At 49.0% G+C, this 18,384-nt stretch overlaps 2 protein-coding genes across 10 annotated transcripts in view; both read right to left on the bottom strand.

Annotated features, from left to right (window-relative positions):
- LOC123946621 (cationic amino acid transporter 3-like) overlaps window positions 1–8,735 on the bottom strand; it is a 51,944-nt gene extending 43,209 nt beyond the window's left edge. For 3 of the 9 annotated variants that reach the window (XM_046012197.1, XM_046012198.1, XM_046012199.1), the window contains exon 1: window positions 8,592–8,734. The gene's annotated coding sequence lies outside the window, so the exon portion shown is untranslated. Of the gene's footprint in view, window positions 1–2,646; window positions 2,701–3,688; window positions 3,720–8,591 lie in introns of all 9 variants that reach the window. The other 6 variants (XM_046012192.1, XM_046012193.1, XM_046012194.1 and 3 more) reach the window with 5 other exon arrangements.
- Window positions 1–18,384, bottom strand: part of LOC123946625 (cationic amino acid transporter 3-like) — a 245,849-nt gene that overhangs the window by 168,373 nt on the left and 59,092 nt on the right. The gene's annotated exons all lie outside the window — the stretch shown is intronic.

The raw sequence follows: 18,384 nt of genomic DNA, 5'->3' as shown, positions 1-18,384 counted from the left end.
TGTAGCAAGCAAAGGAAAGAGGCAATTAGGACTGAGAAAATGAATATATAGATGCATTTTAAACTACTATATCTTGATTCCAAGAAGAAGGGTTGTTTGGGGTTTTTGTTTTGTTTTGGTTTTGGTTTTGGTTTTGGTTTGTTTTGTTTTTTTGGAAAGAGAGAGTGAACCATTGGGACTTCATCAAGATGAAAATTTCTTCACAGCAAAGGAAACAACCAACAAAACTAAGATACATAGGTCACCTGGGTGATTCAATCAGTTATGCAGCTGCTTTCTGCTCTAGTCATGATCTCAGGGTTCTGGGATCAAGCCCTGCATCAGGCTCCCTGCTCAGTGGGGAGTCTGCTTCTCTATCAGTCCTTCCCCTGCTCCTTGTGTGTACTCTCTTTCGCTATCTCTCAAATAAATGAAGAAAATCTTTATTTAAAAAACCTAAAAGAGGGGCACCTGGGTGGCTCAATGGGTTAAAGCCTCTGCCTTCAGCTCAGGTCATGATCTCAGGGTTCTGGGATTGAGCCCTGCATTGGGCTCACTGCTCAGCAGGGAGCCTGCTTCCTCCTCTCTCTCTCTCTCTCTCTCTGCCTGCCTCTCTGCCTACTTGTGATCTCTGTCTGTCAAATAAATAAATAAAATCTTCCAAAAAAAAAAAAAAAAACTAAAAGAGGGTGCCTGGGTGGCTCAGTGGATTAAGCCTCTGCCTTCTGCTCAGGTCATGATCTCAGGATCCTGGGATCCAGCCCCACATTGGGAGAGAGATCCTCTCTCTCTGCCTGCCTCTCTGCCTACTTGTGATATCTGTCTGTCAAATAAATAAATAAATCTTTTAAAAAAATAAAACCTAAAAGAAAATCTATGGAATAGGAGAAAATAGTTGTAAAGGAGGTATCTGATATCTGGGTTAGTATCCAAAATCTATAAAGATTATGTCAAACTCAACACCCCAAAAATAAATAATCCAGTCAAGAAATGGACAGAAGACATGAACAGACATTTCCCAAAGACATCCAGATGGCTAAGAGACACATGAAATGATGTTCAACATCACTCATCATCAGGGAAATACAAATCAAAACCACAATGAGATACTGCCTCACACTTGCCAGAATGGCTAAAATTAACAACACAAAAAAACAATAGGTGTTGCCTAGGGTGTGGAGAAAACGGAACTCTCTTGCATTCTTGGTGGGAATGTAAACTGGTGCAGCCACTCTAGAGAACAGTATGGTAGTTCCTTAAAAAGCTAAAATAAAACTGCCTTTCTATGCAGCAATTGTATTACTAGGTATTTACTAAAGGGTACAAAAATATAGATTCAAAGGGGAACTTGCACTCTGATGTTTATAGCAGCATAATCAACAATAGCCAAATTATGGAAAGAACAAAAATTTCCATCAACTGATGAATGGATAAAGAAGATGTGGTATTTATGTACAATGGACTATTACTCCAACATCTTAAAGAATGAAATCTTGACAGTTACAATGATGTGGATGGAACTAGAGGGTATTACGCTAAGGGAAATAAGTCAGTCACAGAAAGACACATACTTTATGTGATTTCACTCAAATGTGGGATTTAAGAAACAAAACAGGTAAACATAGGGGAAGGGAAAAAATAAAATAAGATGAAAACAGAGAAAGAAGGAAATCATGAGACTCTTAATGGTAGAGAACAAACTGAGGGTTGCTGGAGGGAAGTGGGTGGGGGGGGCTAAATGCATGATGGGTTTCAAGGAAGGCACTTGTGATGAAATCTGGGTGTTAGAGGTAAGGGATGGATCACTAAATTCTACATCTGAATCCAATTTTACCATATGTCTTAACTAACTAGAATTTAAATAAAAACTTGAAATAAAAAAATAATCAGTCTATAGAACAGTTTTCCACAGAAAGTTGACTTTCTATAAAACAACTGACAATTGACTAAGGAGGGCACGTATTGCATGGAGCAATACAGCATTGTTTATGCTGTGGTACATAAACAATGAATCTTGGAACACTGAAAAATAAAATTAAACACAACAACTGACCTATGCTGTTCAGAACTGTAATGTCAGAAATGGCAGGCTGAAGAACTGTTGCAGATTAAAAGAGAACAAACAGATATGACAAGGAGAGGCAGTGCAGGGCCTGGATTTCACCTGGATGAGGAAGAAACATTTTACCATAAAAATTTGAACAATTAGTAAATTTTGCATAAGGACCATATTTCACACACACACACACACACACACACACACACATTGGAAAGAGCAAATGAATGTGTCAAAATATTAACAACTGCTCAATCCCATTGAAAGATAAAGGAGTGTTAAGGCTATTCTTCTTGCAATTTTCTATAGGTTTGACATTTGTCAAACTTAAAAGATAGGAGGAAAACAACAATGTCCCAGTAGTAAAGGTTATAGTTTCCCCTTCCCTAAATATCCTTTATAAACAAGATTGCCATCACTTTTGGTTGGAACCAAATCCCACCAGAATGATCTAGCCTCAAATCAGGAACATTAGATCAGAGGAGTGCATTGGAAGATAGGACTCCCTTGGCTTTGATTTACAACCAAATTTGTCAGCAAGCAAAGATTCCTGGAAAGAAACTACAACCTTGGCTCACATTAGTATGGTTATGAAAACTCTATTCACTTACCGTCATTTTGTGGGACTAATACAAACTGAGACACCAGGGTCCAAACCTTGAACTCTAGAAGGATGGGGGAACATTAGCTAGAGGCAAAGAAAAAATGGTATCTAGCAAATAGGGATACTGGGTATATGTGCAATATTTAGGGTTACATGGACAGAGGGGTGAAAGGGAACCTGAATTTGATGAGCTGCAAGTAATGCACAGATGTTATTCATTTAACCCCCATAACAACCCAATGACATAGTTTTATTATCTACTTATAGACTGAGAGGTTAGACAATTAGCCCAAGTTCATGTAGCCAGTACAAAGAAAAGCTAGAATTTGGCCTTGGTTCTTTGTTACTTCAATGACCATGTTCTTTGCCCTGTAGCACCCTCGTCTTAGACCAAGACTCCAGGGCACGGCTAATAAAGGAGTATTTGAGCCAATTATCTTTGTGACCAGGTCACCCTCTACCTATGTCTTCCCTCTCCTCCCATTAGGCAACATGACGTGGTTCTCCACTGCAATAACTACAAGTAAGTGTAGCCTGCAGAAGGGAGAGTGGGACAATAGTCAAAGGATGGAATGCCATGCAGTTGTTTCACTGTTTCGGTTCACTTGCTCACTTATTTCAGGGGGATAGGGAAGTATCCTTGTAGTGTAAGCTCCCAGAGAAGAGATATTTCTGAATTTGCTACCACTTTTCCTGTAATGTCTATAAATAATTACACAGATATGTTCAGTGTACTTTGGATTGGGTCTAAACAGAGAAATTGGATGGTCCCTCAAGTAGAAACTGCACAAATTTCTAGGTGAGAAAGACTGGATTCAATCTCTTTAAGATAAATTTCAACTAAGTACAAATGAATACAACGGCAAATTCCAAATTAGAAACTCAGGAACCATAGTGATTCTTTGTGCAAAAGAACTCAAGCAAAAGCAACATTTTCTTCCCCTAATTTATCACCACCAACACCATTACCCCCAAATCATCATGCACTCATTTCCACACAGTGCAAGGCAATGGTGACGTATACAGAATTCTCCTCTCTGGGAACTTACATTTTAGCACATTTCATGAACACCTCCTCACCTGCCAAAATAAGTAAAAGATGCATAAACTATGAACCAGAAAGGGTATCCTAAATAAGAAGTGAACAGTAAAAGCAAGGGCATGTCAAGATCTTACATGGCTTACTAGTTAATGAAAGATAAGTGTACTAAGGACCACATTTTCCAGGGCTGGCAATATTAGTGAGAATCTTCTGTGCACTGTGGATCAGCCTGAGAAGTCTGCCTGGAAGAGGCAGCAATTATTCCATCTTTTTTTTAAGTTTTTGTTTATTTATTTGAAAGAGAGAGAGATAGTGAGAGAGGGAACAGAAGCAGGGGGAGGGGGAGAGGGAGAAGCAGGCTTTCCGCTGAGCAGGGAGCCTGATGCAGGACTTGATCCCAGGACCCTGGGATCATGACCTGAGCCAAAGGCAGATGCTTAACGACTGAGCCACCCAGGTGCTCCTACCCCATACTGATATTGTGTATAACTGTTTCCCAGGAAAACATCAGTTCAAGCTTGCCTTCAGCTTGGCCATGATCTAAAAAATAGAGCCTCTTTAGGCCTTCCTTCTATGCCCCCCCACCAAAAATACAAACCAAACTCTACCACACCTTCAGCCAGTAAATATGGTTTGCCCAACTAGACAGATCCAGTTCAATATTTGCTACAGATACTAATACAGATCAAGATACTAAGATATTGGGGCCTGGGTGGCTCAGTGGGTTAAGCCTCGGCCTTTGGCTCAGGTCATGATCCCAGGGTCCTGGGATGGAGTCCCACATTGGTCTCTCTGCTTGGCAGAGAGCCTGCTTCCTCCTCTCTCTCTGTCTGCCTCTCTGCCTACTTGTGATCTCTTTCTGTCAAATAAATAAATAAAATCTTTTTTTAAAAAAAGGAAAAAAGATACTAAGATATTATATTATTAATAATGATAGTAATAGTAATTCTCAGTTCTGGTCTGTGCAGAAAAGGAAGAGAGAAACCACAGCAGTAATAAATGTGTAACTTCCCTCCTAAGGAAAGAGAAATAAAGGTCTGATAACTTTCCAGAAAGGTTGGAAAGAAAGCCGAAGTAACCAAATTCAGCTCACACTAAAGAATATAAATATCCTCACTTACCCAGGAGCCATGTGAAAACAACCTCACCAAATGGATCACTTAGCAGGCATCATCCCAGCAATGATCTTACTTTGGGCTATATTCTGTTTGCCTGTTACTTGGAAGAATCCTTTGTCTCCCTTTTTTATTTTTTTTTTAAGATTTTATTTATTTATGACAGAGAGAGACAGCAAGAGAGTGAACACAAGCATGGAGAGTGGGAGAAGGACAAACGGGCACCCTGCTGAGCAGGTAGCCCAACATGGGGTCAATCCCAGGAGGCTGGTATCATGACCTTAAGTAAAGGCAGAAGCTTAATGACTGAGCCACCCAGGTGCCCCTTTGGCTCCCTTTCTAAAGTAAAATTCCTTGGGTTAGAGCATGCTTCGTGTTCTCTCCATGAGGCTAGAAACCCAAATTCTGCAAATAATATTTACTAGGTGCAACCAAGACTTGATCTTGAAGGCATGGCAGCCTCCAAACTGTCTGCACATTAGACCAAGAGGAAACACAACCACCTCCTCCAACTCACCTACCTACCTTTCCACCCCTACGACTACACCTCTCAAATCCCATCCCAGTCTGGCAGAAGTTAAATTCCAAGTCACTAAAACCCATCCTGATGGAGACTAACATGCTTCACACCAGCTGTATGTAGACCAAATCTATCCACCAAAATGCAACGCAAAATCTATGTAAATGGAGAACAAAACATTTTGTTTTCTTCCCACAAAATATACGGAACCCCTGCTGGCAACAACAGTATGCTAGTATCATTACACCATTATTTGGGTAAACACAGATAGCCAGAGCCTCTCTAGAGGCTGAATGGACTCTCTTATCTAGTGTCATTCTGGGATAGGTGTGAACAGGTGCCTTTTAATTCTTCTGGGATTATGTCAGAGAAGGCAGAGTGCAATGCAGCTTTCCTCATTCATGATTTGACACATTTACAGGATTAATTTCAGTCAGAATCCAGTGTTGGAAATACTTCACATTTCCATAACACCAAAAGAAGATAATCAACTTTACCAATCAGAAAAACCTGAGCTTCTGCTTCTAGGGGTCTTCAGAAAGGATACCAGGAAAAATCAGAATTAGGTTTTCCAAACAGGAAGCAGAAAGAGCTGGGAAAGCCAGGAAGGGCATTCAATTAAGGGATCAGAAAGTGATGGGTACACAGATGTCAACAGTAAAAGTCACTTTCTTTTTTAGTTCCTCCTATGATTCTCTACTCCACTTTCTTAATCCTGAAGCCTGCCAACACAGAGTACCTAATAAAAGTCCTCAGGAGAAAGCAGTAGAACGTAATCCATCTGTCCGTCCATCTCATTTTCCAAACTATAGCTATAATGTAGGGGAGCACTGATCCACAGTCATTTTTTTCCAAGAAGCCTTACTGTAAGGACCTATTTAGAAACTGCCCCTGCTCCCCTTCCCCAGGGGATTTACTTGGAAACAAGTCCCGGAAATCAGCTCCTGGTAGCAAAGCCCAGATACAAGGGTGGGTCAGGCCAGGTGGAGACATCCGATCAGTGGGGGGTTGCATACTGTCTCCCTGGTTACCAAGGAATAGGGACCCCCCCCCCCCTTCTGGGAGCCTTTTTGGCGCCAATCCTAATCAAGGTGTAATAGGCTGGTTCAAATGTCTACTAAGGTAAGTTGTAATTCAATTGGTCACCTAGCATCACTGTGGAGTTTCCTGTGTGTGTTGCAATTTCATTGGCCACCTGTGCGTGGCCAGGCCCAAACGCATGGCCTTTGCCCTTAAAAGCTAGTCTGTGAAACAGAGAAGTGTCTCCCTTTCCTCTAAGAGGTGCGGCCCCGAACGTTCGGTTAGATTCTTGATGCTTGGTGCGAAATAAAGCTTTGCTCGACCTTCGCTTTGTATCAGTCTCGCTCCTTTAATCATGGACCCATTATTGGGGCACTTACTAAACAGTTTTGTTTTTTCCCCCAAATCCTTCCTTTCCTTGTAAGCACAGAATACAGAAATCCACCCAGCGGTCCATCCATCACTATACTCTGTGTCTGCTCTTAGACTAGGAGTTGTGAGTGTTCAGAGCCCACGGCTCCTCCTTCCATGAACCTCCTCCCAAAACACACCCTCAGTAATACACTGCACACAAGGCAGCTTAGGAAAGGCCAACTGTCTCTCTGGATACCTTCCTTCATATCTTTACGTGTGTCCTTCTGTCCTCCTGTGAAAGGACTTGATTGTCTCCCTGTCCTTTCTCACCAGGCTTGGCTTTGTTCTGAAAGAGCCCTCGGTGGCTGCTCCACACCAGCGTCTCCCTTGGAAAGTTAATTGTTTTGTTTTGTTTTGTTGCAGGAAAGATTACCAGATGATCTCAGTCATATGAAAGTTGTGTTCATCTCAAAGTCCTGAGCTCTTCTCCAAATACAGATCCACACGACTTCTCCACCAAGACTCACCTGCCTCACTCCAGCTCAGGCAGCATAATCTACAACAAAGAGCCTCTGACACCACTTTTTAAGGGACACTGTGAATCCCTCTTCCTAGTTCTTTCCCACCCCCACTCTGCTTTGTGATTTCTGCGATAATCAAAGAAAAAGGGACAATGATAAACCAAATAAATGGTATCCAAAATCATATTTTTCAATTTAGAATATACTTGGTGAAGAAATTGGCCTTTCCACATGTTTTGCTTCAACTAAGCTTAAAATGAATCTGCCTTCTGGAAGCACATATCACATATCAATTGATAATGGAGAGAAGTAAGAACTGCTATAGGGAAAGAGAAAGACAACCTAGAAATCAACATTCACCACACATATACAAGAAAACGGGTGTGATGCATGGATAAGTGTTGTCTGGACTTCTGATATTGGGGTGCTGCACACAGTGTGCATCGCAGCGGGGTAGGGGGAGAGTGAAGAACAGTTTAAGGTTCCAAGGGTCTTTGAAACTAAAGAGTTGCAAATATGTTTTGTGATAACAGCAAACCACCTCTTGATGACTCAGAGTTTTAATCACCAGGAGGCAGCCACACCCCCAGGGAACCTTGGTAATCTTTCCTCCTACAGCCTGACCTGGCCTATAATCCATCCCCACCAGAGATTTTTTAAATTAGATAAGAAAGGCAGGGAGATAATGTCAGCAGCTGTAAAAAGAGAAATTTAGCTCCTTGAGCCTGGAGGAGGAAGACCCTCAAGTGGTCTCTGGTGATGGGGGACCCTCTTGTCACACTGGACCTGCTATTCTGCAAAGTGCACACCGATGTCCTCCCTAAGAAGATATGACGTAGAGACTTTCAGACTCTCCAGTGAGGAGCAAGGTAAAACATGAAGGAAGAAGCAAAGCCTGATGAAAAAATCTTCATGCAAAGCCTGATGAAAAAATCTTCACGCATTCCAGGAACATGTGTAAGAATACTGTGCGCCTGTGGAAAAGACAAAGACGAAGAAAGGAAGTTCTCAACCAGGTGAGCAAGGAAAGGCCACAAAGGAGGGCAGGGCAAAGACATGGAAAAGACCCTGGAGGAGAAGCAGCAAGGAATAACCTCCCCTAACTCATATTTTGCTCATCAGAGCTGAGAGCCTTTCTGGGATGGAGGAGAACCGAGTGTAGGCCTCCATATCACTCTGACCCCAGCAAACCTACCTGCCCTTCAAAACTCACAAGGTAGTGGTCTACACCAAGCCAAGGTCTAGCTCTGGTGCCATGAAATACCGTCTGCTCCAACCCCACACAGTTTCTATAGCCACTGGCATTCCAAGCCCAGGCTTCTTCCTCCCCGGCTCATCTCAGCTTTCCTGCCAACTCTACAAACAGGAGACGTCACTTACCGTGGGCTTCTTCTGACTCAGAAGAAAGTGCAAGACAAACCCAGGAAGCAGGAAGGAGCTTGGCCAAGCAGAGTCAGGACTAGGAGTGGTGCTCACAGGGTGCCCTCAGGGAGTTGAGGCTCTGGGGAGACAAGGTCCTCATGGAGGAGGAGCCTCAGGAGTGTGAGCACTGACAAGGCTGGGCCTCAGGGAGTTGGGGCCAAAGTGCAGAAGGGGCCTGGGAAGGATATGAAAGTAGGACAGAGGTGGTTTAGCTGGAATCTTGGAGCAAGGATAAAGGTCGGCACTGGAAGACCAATAGGGCCCTGCAGGGGTGAGGTAGTGGGCTGCAGGCTTAAATGGGGTTTTGCTGGAGACTTTGTTGGCAGCAAGATGTAAATTTAGATGTAAACAAACTTTCCAAGGTCCTGGGTGTGGAGGAGGTCTAGCTGCTAGGAGGAGAGTGTGGGGAATCTGTTGGAGGCAAGCCTGTGGTGATTTCCCAAAGAGCCCACTCAGCAGTCCTGTAAAGGAGCATGGAAGCACCTCCCCCCACCCAGCTGCCTACAGGTTCCTCTACCACCACCACCCATCCTGGCCCCTCAGCCACGTTTCCAGTCACACCAGAAATAAAACTAAAAGGGACCTGTCTTAAGCTTCACCACGACAGATTTCCCGGACAGTCACTCAGCGTTCACAGCATATTCTGACTGAATGAGCATCAGCCTTGTTCTGGAGGAAGTAAACACGTGGTCTCTGCCTGCAGAGCTTCCTGCTCTAGACGATCATAATGACGGGATCCCAGGACCCTGAAACAGTGATCAAAGGAAGGTGCTTGCTCCTTCCCAGAATGTTAATCTTCAAACAGAGGCAAGACTTCTCAGAGGTGGAGAAGGCGGGAACTGCTTAGAGACCCAGGGCTGAATGCACTAGTGATGGGCCCACAGTCCATGGGTCACAAGGAAAAGGGGCAGCACTGTCTCTACTTGTCACTGCTGACACGCCTCTAAACCCTCAGTTATGTGCGGAAAACCCACCAATCACACTGACTCCGTCCTAACACATCTGCAGGAGACATGGACAGGGGCAATAACTGAGCACCTCCTGTGTTTCAGGTGTTATGTGGGGTAGGGGATGAGTGGCCCAGTCAAGACTACAGAGCCAGAATTCCTGAGGCAAAGGGGACAGGCAGGACTAGAAGGATGGCTGTCATGACAGTCTGTCATGACAGACATCTGGGTATTTGATCTGTATCCGTTCCAACAGTCCTAGGCTGTATCCCCTGCCTCAGCTGGAATTTCCCCAGACGTGCACCTGCTTGAGGGCAAGAAGGGCAGGTGCAGGGGAGGGTCTGTCTATCTGTATATCTGGTCCCCAGATCAATCCCTTCTCCTTTCTCCCCGTGCTATTTGCTGCCTGCTAGGAAGAGGATGGGAGAGTGGGGGGAAAGGCCAGGGCCCCCAATCACCATGTAATGAAAAAAACTGGCCCAGGCCTTTCTCTCCCTATCTCCCACTGGCCACCTGCTGTGGGCTGGCAGCCTGGAGGCCCGAGGACCTTGCATTAGGCACGGCCCAGCCCAGCGGTTCAGGAGTGGTGCCTTGAGCCTTGGCACTACAGGTCACGTGCCTCCAGCCCCCACTGAGCCCCAGAGACCCCACATTAGCAGAGGCCTTGATCCCTCTGTTCCCTTGTAATCTACTGCCCACCCTAAGGCCCCCTGAACTCCTTCTAGCCCCTTCAGGAGCATCCCTAGACCCTCTGCAAGCTGGAGCTGAGCTCCAGACCCCCTTCTTGGCCTCCCACGTCTGTTCTCAGAGTCCATTCCAGGCGGTGCCAGCGCCCTCAACCACGCCCCAGCACCAAGGCAGAGACCCTCAAGGTGGACTTGCTCCTGACTCTCCGTGCTGTTCAGCGGACTCCTGCTGTTCAGGAGTCTGAGGCCCTGCTGCCCTTCAGCTGTACCACCCCCCCACCCCGCCCATCCTCCCCCACAGTGGACAGAGCAGCTCTGAAGCGCCCCCTGCTGCCCTCACTGGTGTTGTGCTCACTGTATAGGCGGCGTCCATCTCTGCCACCACCATTACTGCAGCCACCACCGTTGCCTTCGTAGCCACATCCTCGAAGGTCGCCATGACCAGGCTCTCAACCGTCTGGGAGAAGAAAATGAAAATCAAGGGGCCCTACACGTGCGTCCTGTGCTCCAAGGAGTTCCAGAACAGCTACAAGCTCCGGAGGCAGAGGCCATCCAACCCGGAACCAAGGATGGCCAGGTCCCCTGGTTGCTATGGAGATGCCCACCTTGGTGAGCCCAAGCCTCCTGAGAGTCCCCAGCTGAGCGGAGCCATCAGAGGAGCGGCGGACGGGGTTGTGGGAAGCGGAGAGACCTCAGGGGCACAGGGACCACAAGTGACAGGTGCCAGGTGCCAGTGACCATCTCAGGAGGGAGCACCTGGGGGAGCACACCTGTGAGAGGTGCAGCAAGTCTTCCGCGGTGTCTTCCATCTGAAACCACAGGAGCTGTGGCGCTGGACCTGGAGCCCTGCCCGTGCACGGTGTACCTGCGGCGTCGCAAGCACGAGGACCCCGTGAACTATCGCGAGTGCGCGCAGGACAGGAGGCGCAGTGCACAAGCCCTACAGCCTCTCCCAGGGTGGCCATAGCTTCCTCTCAGCAGTCACGCTCCACAGTGCCCTCCACAGACAGCCCTTTACATGTGACATGTGTGACACCTTTTGCTATGAAGGACCTACTGCAGCACACCCGGTACCACACGGGGAGAAGGTGCAGTGTCACGTGTGTGGCAAGACGCCAAGCGCGGCTTCCGTTTCCGACCACACGCAGGTGCACTGTCACCCTGTCTGTGAGATCTGCAGCAAACGTACCCCTGAGCTCTGTCCTAGGACAGCAGTGGTGAAAGGGGCCTGGCAGACCCGACCCCACACACCTGTCCCCTCGGTTGTGCTGAAGCCCCCTGAACAGTGGGCAGGGATGGCAGAAGACAGGAGCGGCCACTGCCCTTGCCCCTCTCCTCTCTCTACCCCTGCCCTGCCCTTCCAGGTCTGTGAGCCTTCTCCATGATGCTCCTTGTTCCCCTCCTTCCACAGCTCTCCCACTACTGTCTGTTAGTTCCTGGGGCGTTACTGCATTTCTTTTTAACCAGGAAAGGGAGGAAAAGAAGGAGGGGAATCACAGATTCTGTCCCAAAGTGGGAAAGTGATAAGATTGGAGAAGGGGAGAAGCAGGGAACACAAGGATGCAACCTTCAGAAGGTGGGGATGTTTGGGGTCAGGCTCTAGACAAAATAAGGAGCCACTAGAGCCAGAGGCGGGACAAAAGATGGAATTTTAAGGCACCAGGGTAAATAGGGGGATCCAGTCACTATAGGACTTTCCTGGAAGTGGACAGACTAGATCCTCAGTGACCCCCATCCCCTGTCCCCCCGCTCTCCATCCCTGACCTTTTTTTTCAATCCAGTTCTCTCAGGAGACAAGCTATGGCCCTGCCCTGTCCCCTGCATGTTCCAACCCTTCATCCCTCCGATTGCATGGACCTACTGCAATAAGCAGTGCAGGGCTAAGGAAATGCAGAGGATACACAGCTGGGGCCAGAAGTCCCTCCTTGGGAGAGGGGGAACAGAATAAGGGGAACTGGCAGGTGGGCCCACCCAGGTGATGTCACAGGAAGTGTCTGAACCTTGGGAGTGGGGAGGAAGGGAGAGGAGAGAAGGCAGGGGTGTGAGGTAGACACAGTGGAAGTGGCTGAGAGACACAGAGATAAGAGAAGCAGGGAGAGAGCTGGGAAGGAGGGCAGAGAGGGACCAAGGGTCTGGGAGGGAGGCAGCTCAGGACACAGACAGGAGGAGATGCAGGGGAGACACTGACAGGCTCACAGGGTGAGACTCAGACAGATGTGATGGGAAGAGAGACCCCCAGACACTGAGGCAGGGGTGCAGGGAGAGGGACAGCCAGAAGGGAGAACTGAGGGCAGACCCAGTCCTGGGACATCTCAGACCACTGAATATCTGCAGTCAGACAAGACAGACAGACACACAGGTAGACAGATGTGCTGACAGAGATGAAGGTGAACGAGGCCGAGATGGAAGGAAGCAGACAGGGCTGCAGGGAGGAGGGAAGGAGGAGGGAAGCAGAGAGAGAGAAGGAGGCAGGAGTGCAGCAGGAGGGGAGAGTCAGGCAGGAAGGGGGATGCCTATTTGCTCCAGGAGCCTCTTCCCTCTCACCTGGCTCCTGCTGAGTCCAGGCCCCTCTCAGGAGCCGCTGCTGCTGTTGGAAGGGCCCAGAAAGCTGAGAGGGCAGGGCTGCCTCCCAGTACCCACCTGAGGGTCCCAGAGACCTGCATGGGTGTGAACACTGCCTCCTCTCATCCCACAGTGCTGCCATGCAAAAAGACCTGAGCGTGGCCCTCATTTCTCAGGGTTCATGCAGCCTGACACGCCCAGTGCAGGGGAGTGGGGGCCAAGGAGAAAGAGAAACTGAGGCAGGCAGGCAAGGGAGGCCGACAAGCTCTGGAAATGGTGATGGGACAGACTGGTTAGGGATCCCACGGAGGAGAGGGAGGAAAGGTGGAGAGGTCTGGGACTGGGTCTGCATGGAGAGCTGGAGAAGCACAACGCACAGTATGAGCAAATAACCTACTAGTGACTGTCCGTTAACTTGGGGTCAACAGTGTAGACACCTTCTGAGCAGTCATCATCCATGACTCAAGCAGCTCCTCACTAAAGGGCCCCCACAAATACACAGATGAACCCACAAAAGGAGAAACAGAGGCAGAGAATAGTAACCTTGAGATCAATGTATATGCTGAAACCTAGGCTTTAAGGGACCAGGGATGAAACAACCAGCCAAGTGTGAACCCTAAGACTTAGCATGTCAGGTGGACCCTGCCTCTTCCCCCAGGCTTTCTTGGAATTCTGCACTGACCAGCTCCCCCAGATCCTCTCAGGGCCAGGGGAGACCTAAGAACATTAACTGAAGCAATCTAAAGGGGATTGTTCTCTCTGTCCCCTTCCCTGCAGCGATATGTGAAGGTCCCAGAAGCCAGATGTCTACTGACACCTAGAGCCCAAGGAGTCTCTGTAGCAGCAGGAGGGAGGGTGGAGAGGCAACCTTCCAGAGAAGTCCTGCAGAGACGACCTGGGAGCAAAACCCCCCAGGTCTGTCCAACTCCTGTGCCCACTTAGAAGTGTAATAAAGTTCAGAATGTCCAGGGTTTCCATGTAATAATGGTCAGGAGCTAGCAATTACATTTTGTTTCAGAGATGGACCTTTAGCCTCCTCCTTCCCCATGGACACACATCTTTTATGAAACACACTAAAACACACACTGAAACATCCTGGATGTTTGAAACTGCCTCCACTAGAGATGGGCTCAACTTCAGCAGAAGAAATCTAGAATATACTTTGGAAAGGAGTCCCCTTGAAGGTAGGGTAGATAAATGCCAGGACTTCTCACACACACACACACACACACACACAGAGATCATGTTTTACATGGGCACCCACTTCTCCAGACGTCACTGTCTAACACATCTCAGGGCTCTCTCCAGGGGCTTCAGTTCCAATCCCAGCAACTTAAGAATGCCAGCCTGGCTGTGAGCATCTGCCTCCCTCCTCTCCCCTTCATGCTGGTGCCTCAGTCCAGCTGTTGATTTCTTCCCGGCTCAGTTGCCTCCTATGTGGCTTAGGGTTGGCTCATCCTGCTTCAGAAGCAACAGAGAGAGCTTCTCCTCCCCTCTTACACCCCTCCTGACTCCCCTCCTCCAGGCAGCCTTCCCTGATGAACTCACTGGCTCTGATTCTGAATGTGCCCTACTTCTATGCACCTGTGGGTGTGTGCTGGGTAAGTGTCACTGGGTTACTCTGCATATGAGTGGGCAGGGAGGCAACTGTCATCTCCCTAAGGGCAGGACCCCTTGACCCAGTATTTCAGACAAATGTCAGCCGCCACCCCCAACCATACTAGGCTGAGGATGTTCCTGGGAACACTGCTACCTGTTTGTAGCAAACACACAGAGAAATGACACCAGGGCTGCTACAGCCACCCAGAATGTCCCCTTGTGTCACAGGCTGCAAGTGTCACCTTCACAATGACCTTCAGAGCCATGTGGGAGGAGGCACATCCTCCACGTCCACCTCGTTTTCCCTTGTAAATACTGCTTCCCAGAGGGGTGCTCACCCTTTTCTCCAGTCTCAGAGAATCTGGGCCCGCCCTAAAGGACACCCATGTGGTCCTGGTGAGGAAGCTCAGAGCAGCCTTGCAGTCTGGGAAGGGGTCCGCATAGGGGAACCATGATGAGCCAGCCTCCTGCAGGGGCCACTGTCAGCACCACTGGGAAGAAGGTGGCACAATGGGGGACAGGCTCACTGTACTCAACCCAGGAGAGAGGGACAAGGTCACCCTGTGAAGCATGCATGACCACCTGTCCACCTCACCCCAGGGTTGTGTCAGCTCACTCACTCCCCAGCTCTCTGGGGAGATAGGAGACCTGTTTGCCTCCCCCCTGCCCCTGATCTGCTTCTCCACAGCCCTGTCTCTCCCTACCCCCTTCTATCTCCTGCAGTAAGAGGTGCTCTCCCTTCCCCGGTCTCTCCTGCACACCTGCCTCCAGCAGTTTCCTTCTCCACCTCTGTCCCTCTGTGTCCTCTGTCCCTCTCCCTGATCCCTTCCTCAGTCTCAGCTTCTCTCCTGCTGATCTCAGTCTGGGCTCTGCCATTTCTTTCCCAGCTCAGTCTGTCTCTAACCTGCATCTGGTTTCTGTCCCCCAGCACCCCTACTGCTCAGAGCTGGGGCTGCAGAGGGAGGGGGTTGTGGGGTCCCTTCAGCACCAGAGGACTCTGGCTTTGTGACTAGAGCTCTGAACTGCTGGGTTCTGCTCGTGGGCACACGCATGCGCACACAAACACACACATACAGATAGGATCCTCTCTCTGTGCACACTTCTCTGGCTACTTACCCTGGCCCCCTGTCCACAGATCTGTCTTGGGCTCTGGGTCATGGCTTTCCCACCTTCTGAGCTTGTGTCCAGCCTGTGTCTCTGAGTCCCTGTCTCTGCTACCATTAGCCTTGCATATCTCTCTGCATCTGTCTTGGATCTGTTGCTTTGGTTTCTGGAGGCTCCTCTCTTTCCTCTCTCCTGTTTCTGGGTTGGTCTCCCCGTCTCTGTCCGCATCACTGCATTCCACTGACCGCTGTGTGTCTCTGTTGACTACGTGTCTGTCTCTAGGACTCTCCAGGGCACTCAGACTGGCTCTGCCCTCTTGGTCCCAGTCTGTAGGACCTGGATGCAGTACTGGTCCTTACTGTTTAGTCACTGTGTCAGTCTTCCTCCTCCTCTTCTTCCCAGAGCCACCTCCGTTATCATAGTGTGGGCTGGGGGTGAGGGCTCAGAGGAAACACAGCAGGCAGCCCTTTGTGTGGAGGATGGATGGCTGACCATCTAGGAGACAGCACGGCTCCACTGCAGCACTCTGCTCCACACAGAACATTCTCCAGGACTCCGGATGCAGGTCTCCCCCCTGCCTGTTGTCCTGGCTGGTCAGGCCCTGAGGCTTGGCCCTGACCTGCTCCAATGCATCCACTGGGAGCCACTAGAAATTCTGGGAGGGCACTGCAGGTCCCCTCAGCCAGCTGTCTCTATGTCTTGGGCATTCTGAGAGGAAGAGTGAGGACAGGGGTTAGCTCACTGGAGATGCTTGCTGAGGGGCGAGGGGGTTGTGTGCACCACAGAGAGCATGGGACCTCACTCTGCATCCCACAGAAGAAGTGCCCAGTGGCTCCTTGCACCCCTCAGACACGCATGGGGCACCCAGGCCAGGGAGGAACTCTGATAGGTCTGCAAGTACAGGAAAGGGAACAGAAAGTATATGGCTCCCTGCTTTACTCCCTCATGGCACCTGTAACCCTTCCTTGCCCAATGGAAGCTCTGCATAAAGTCATTGGCTCCTATTTCACCAGGTGTCCCCAAATAGGGTCCTAAATCAGTGGGACTCAGTCCCTTCCAATATTCCTTCCCACCCCCACCCCAACTCACTCACCCTGAGTCCCTCAGTATCTGCCCCCAGGATAGTATCTCCTGCCAAGTTTTCCTAGCACCTCAGTGATCATGGGACTCCAGCTCAAATCCCAGTTATCCCACCCCCTCCTCCTATCTCATTACCTGTTGCCCCTCCTTTGCCCTCTCCCCCCTCCTTGCCCATCCAATACAGCTTGGTCCCCTGGGGGTCTCTCTAAAGACAGGCAGTCACTAATGAGCACTGAGCACTAGAAGGGGAGGGCCAAGGGCAGCCTGGTTGCGGGACAGGACTCCAGAGCTAGAGATAAGGAGTCCTGCCAGCACGTGCCACACAGGCCATCTCCCTCCAGCATCCCTGTCTACTCCCTCCTGACTCCTGCCAGTCCATTCCCTGCTGAGTCTGATGGACTAAGCTCAAGTGCAAACTCACAAAAGCCTAGAATCATAATGGCTGGTCTGCTCCCAACCCATTTTCTCCAGGAATGCCATACCCCTGCCGCTTTCTTTGACAACTCCAGATGACCCTGGGCACGACGGCTGTAGATGGAGCCCAAGGGAAAGAGAATTTGCTCTCTCTGCTCAATCTCTTCATCTCAACCCTTTGTCTCCACCGCCCTTCCCCCAAATCACAACTTCACCCTTTGGTCAATGACAAAGAGGGTGAAATCTCAGGAAGACGTTCCCAGCCTTCAGGAGATGCTGATGCCTCCAGAAACCAGAGGAGATTGGGGAAAGATGGACTTTGGAGACCCAAGATCTCTTCCTGATAAATGCAATTTCCACCAGGAGCAAGGGACGAAGTCCTGAGGACTTCAGGAAAACTTCTGAGCAGAGGCCTGCGAAGGGCTCAGCGGCCACAAGAGGGCAGCAGAGAACAGTGCTCCCTGCAGAACAGCCCAGGGCCCTGAGTGCTGAGACAAAGCTGGGCTGTCCTGGCTGGGGAGTCTGGGGCTCTTGCAAGATCCCAGGAATTTCTGAATGTAGTGATGAGGGAGCAAAAGACTGGCTGAGGACAAAGCAAAGGCTGACAACCCACAAACTCCCCCCACCCCCAACTCCTTAGTCGGACCTGTATGATATTCTTTAGGAATCTCCCAACTATCTATCTTGCGAAGAAGGGAAAAAGAACCTCGACAATGACAAGGCCTCTGGTATCAGGTATCCTGTAGGTCTTCTTTAGCATATGAAAGTTCTATTGAAACCTTCTTTTGCCTTACCCCATTGTATAACTCTCCATCCCTCACAACCCCTGGGCAGCAACTCTTCCTGCCTTGGGATCCTGTCACCTTGCTTTAATAAACCAGCATTTTGCACCAAAGATGTCTCAAGAATTCTTTCCTGGTCATCAGCTCTGTATCTCACCCCACCAAACCTCACTTATTTTGTAAAACTTCATTATATGGTGCCCGAACATGGGGCATGAGTTTTAACACCTGGACTCTGAGCTTTGGCACAAAATTGGTGAGTACTTTCTCTCCTCTTCCTTTACTCTCATTTCAGGAGCTTTTCAAGGAGTATGGTCTTATTGGAACACTTTCATGTCAGTTGTTGAGGCTGCAATCCTCTACCCATGCCTACTCTAGGGGGAGGAGAAAGCCTGCCTTTTGGCTGGAAGTCAGTACCTTGGCCAGAATGGTAGTAAGATCCAGAAACTGATGTCCTCTCTTTATGCCTGTTCTTATACAAACTTGTCTGTTTTGGGCACGGGACAGCCACCTAAGTCACCAGGATGGCTGCCAATCTTAAGACTCCCATGCGAAGTTTCCTTCTGGTTGATCTAAT

Source organism: Meles meles, chromosome 7 (assembly GCF_922984935.1).
Source record: "Meles meles chromosome 7, mMelMel3.1 paternal haplotype, whole genome shotgun sequence".
NCBI classification, from domain to species: Eukaryota; Metazoa; Chordata; class Mammalia; order Carnivora; family Mustelidae; genus Meles; species Meles meles.
The sequence above is the reverse complement of the archived record's forward strand: the minus strand, read 5'-3'. Positions and strand labels throughout refer to the sequence as shown.